At 37.0% G+C, this 3,975-nt stretch overlaps 1 pseudogene; it reads left to right on the forward strand.

Annotated features, from left to right (window-relative positions):
* Positions 1-1,136: 1,136 nt before the first annotated feature.
* On the forward strand, positions 1,137-1,623 carry LOC102840653 (annotated as a pseudogene).
* The last annotated feature ends 2,352 nt before the right edge of the window (positions 1,624-3,975 follow it).

A 3,975-nucleotide genomic window follows, 5' to 3' on the forward strand; every position in this document is an offset into this window, starting at 1 on the left:
CGTTTCGTATTACCCGAGGCCAGTAATAAGCCAAGACTGAAACTTGGTGCCTTATCAGACACATGGCTAAACACTGGGATATTGTTGTTGTTGTTGTTGTTGTTAAGTGCCGTCAAGTTGGTTTTGACTCATAACAACCCTATATAGAGTTTCAGAGGAGCAGCAGGTGAGCTTGAACCTACAAGCTTATGGTTCAAACCAAGCTTGCAGTGCAGTGCATTAGCCCATAGTGCCATTGTATAAAGTACTTTTTTCTTATAATTGAAACTAAGCTACTAGTTTCAAGATCAAGACTGAGAAAGGTTAATCATTTTTTTGTATTCAAAATGTATTTTCTACTTCACTGCCTTCTTGGACAGGAAATGCTGAATGTTAGATGATTTATCAGGTTAACAAATATCAGTCTTCTGGACCTTCATTACTGTATTTGAAAGTGATAAAATACAATTTTGTTCTAAATTGTAGTTTTCTGCCTTCTTCCTCCATGGTAAACAATAAAATTTGGATGTCAAATGTCTTGTTTTCTTCCCTTTTCTATGTCATTTTATAAATCAAAGGCTTTTGTCGCTTGAACTGTCTGATAGTTACTTCATGAGTTAAAGGGTCTTTTCTGCTTAATTTAAAAGTATATTAAGAAGGCCAAGCTTTCTAAAAAATTAAAAAAATAATGCTCTATTTTTTTCTAGAATCTGAGCAATTTACTTATTGTGTCTGAACTACTTCAAGAAGCTCTAAATAGTCATTTATTACATTTAATTGTATATTGTTAACTGCCATCGAGTAAGATCTGACCCATATCGAACCTGTATGGGTTTAATTGCATAGTGTTTTTGTAATGTAAAGTACTCACCAAATGACTTAAATTTTATCCCAAATTACTGCCTTTTGTTAGTACAACTGCACAACTCAGAAGAACAGAATGTTTACTCAGTGTATGTGTGTGTGTGTATGTGAGAGAGAGAGGGAAAGAGAAGGCAGAGAGAGGCAGAGCTGGAGGGAGAGACATTGGGAGGTGGAGAGAGAAATGTGTGGTAAAGGCAGTTTATCTTTCAATCTGTTTTATATTTTTAAGAAATAGATGAGTCATTACTTACTGCTGGGTTTGTGGTCCTCCTGGGACAGTGAAGGATCCCAAGATGTCTGGGTGAAAACTTATTCTAAAAGTCATTAACTGGACAGCTTTTGGAGAGATCATACCCTGAAGGCAAAAGGCTGTTGCTAACTCCCTGAATTCTTGGAATGAGACTTTCACCTCCAGACTGGCTGCTCTACCTAAAGCATCATCATCTATCAACTGGGCTTACTACAAGACCAACGTGACCAAGGCTGGCTTAGTGGATGACTTTGAAATGAATTTTAAAGCCATGAAGATCCCTGTGCCAGAAGATGAATGTGCTGCCCCGGTGGATGCTGAAGAAAAAGATGTGAAGAGATATGCTGAATTTGTCTCTTTCAAAGACTAGGATTGGAACAAACGAGAAACAAGTGGAGAAGATGAAGAACATTATTCCATTTGACCAGATGATCACTGATGACTTTAATGAAGTCTTTCCTGAATCCAAATTAGACAAGACCAAGTGTCCCTGCTGGCCTCATCAACCAATTCAAAATTTATACAATTGATCCTGAGCGGAAGCTCCGGCCCTGGTATAAAAAACTCTGAACATTAAAAATATGAATAATTTAAAAAAATAGATGACAAATTTTTCACAGATGAACAAAGGTGATCAGGATTTTTCAGTTGTTTGACTTAAACTTATTTTTTATGGTGACCATTTGGCAATAACTTGGGATATACCACTTTTGTTTTCGTATTAAGTATGGCATGAACTCCTATAATTAACTACAGGCATTCAAGCAACCAAAGCATATGTTTAGCAGGAAGAAGCCAGAATTGCACCTACTACAACCCAAATTTCTGCAGCTCGACATCACCTAAGAATAGCAACATCACCAATGACTTTACACTGTGACTCAGTTGGTTCTGTCTTACCACAACAAGCATTTATAGTTGTAGAATTCACAGGGTTACCACATTCATAGTCACTTCATGTCACTTTCTCTTATATATATTGATTATGACTAAATTGTAGCTTAAAAATAAATTTCCTTATTCCAAATATCTCACATGATATCTTATGCTCAGCTATGTTACAGCATAACATGATACTCAACTGCCATATGTGTATAAGCCCGCTATACCTTGGCTCCAACTTGACCAAGTTCTGCAGCTTCCAGAACACACTATAACAAATTAAAGAGAGTCTATAATCAGGAGAGGATTTTTTTGTGGCTTGCAATTGTACCTCAAATTGCCAATAATGAATATTCCATAAGCAAGCAAGAAGGTCTTTCTTTCATTCCAAATGCTATTAGGGAAGCACAAACTCTGTCAAAAATTACTTTTTTGCTGAATACTTTTGAACTTAGCAAATGACTCTAGAGCTTAAGCAAAAAGACTCCAAGCATGAGTATGTTTACATCCAAAGTGGGATTTTCGTGTACAAGCTGACTTCAGATGAAACTTCTCAAAATCATACTCTTCTTCCAAGAAGATGAAAGATTTTTTTCACATTTTCCAAAGGCTCAATCTCAGGTTCAATCAATTTTATTTTAGATTACTGGAAGATTTCTATTTATAAAATATTAGAAGTGTTCCTGCCAGTGATTAGAAAATAAAAAGTTCACAGTTTGTAAGACTGTTTCAGGTGGCTTAGGGATTTCACATGTTTTAGAGTTTTGCTTCAAAAGTAGAACTATATTACCACAAGCTGGCTTCAAAAAGATACATTTGGAAACTTTTAGAGCTGGAAGAAGCTTTTGAGAGTATTAGGTTAAGAGGCCTGATTTTACAGATGAGAAAATCAAGGGCTATAATTCAAAGAAAAATATACCCAAATTTATGCTGTAAATTAGGTTGATATCATTCTTCTAAGTTGCTATCTCTCAGGCCTCCAATCACACTAATGTATAATAATGTTAAATTTTTTTATGTCAATTACTTATTTAGACCTAATTTATGCCAAGCACTTTAGTGGGTTATGAAGATACAAAGATGTATAAGAGAATGTCTGTCTTCAAGAAACTGAGCACTCTAGTGAGTGAGAAGCAATGAAAACAACTGAAAATGCAATAGGACATTTAAAAAGTTGCAGTAGTTTATGTGCTGTGAGCACATAGAGATGGATTTCTATAGGGAAGGTCAAGAGTGCTAATAAAGATCATGATTGGATCAAGATTGGGGTAATAGGGTTCTGTGTCAATTTCACTAGGCCAGGATTTCCAGATGTTTACCTTTATTCTCATGGGATGTGCTTATTCCCATGGTGATGAAACCTAATACAGGCATAGTTAACTCTATGATGAGTGGGTATGATCAGCCAATCAATTAAAAGGAGCTTCCTTGGGCATGTAGCCTGTTCCCAATATAATATAATGGAGATGTGAGAAAGACTCTTCTGCTGGAGACCTGGGTCTCTGCAATTGTAAGCCATTACCTTGGTAATAAACCCCTCATATATATATATCACTGGTTTTGCTTCTCTAGAAAATCTGGCCTAAAACAATTGGCAAGAGCCTCAGAAGGCTCTCGATTGGGATGAAGGTTACTTTCATCAGAGAGAATAGTATGTGAGAAGAATATGGTGCACTTGAAAAGAGCAGAGAGTTTAACATAGCCTGAGCAAAAGGCACAATAGGATCAAAATAGGATCAATAGGATCAAAAGGTACGAGGCTAAAGTGTTGGACAACATCCAGATTCATATATTGATGTTGTTGTTGTTGTCAGGTGCTATCGAGTTGGAACCGACTCAGAGTGACCCCATGCACAGCAGAACGAAACAATGTCTCATCCTGGGCCAACCTCACTACCGCTGCCACACTTGACGACATCAATGATGCCACCTGGCTGATCCATCTCATTGGGGGTCTTCCTCTTTTTCTCTGACCTTCCACCTTACCCAGCATGACATCC

Source organism: Chrysochloris asiatica, unplaced genomic scaffold, assembly GCF_000296735.1.
Source record: "Chrysochloris asiatica unplaced genomic scaffold, ChrAsi1.0 scaffold00196, whole genome shotgun sequence".
NCBI classification, from domain to species: domain Eukaryota; kingdom Metazoa; phylum Chordata; class Mammalia; order Afrosoricida; family Chrysochloridae; genus Chrysochloris; species Chrysochloris asiatica.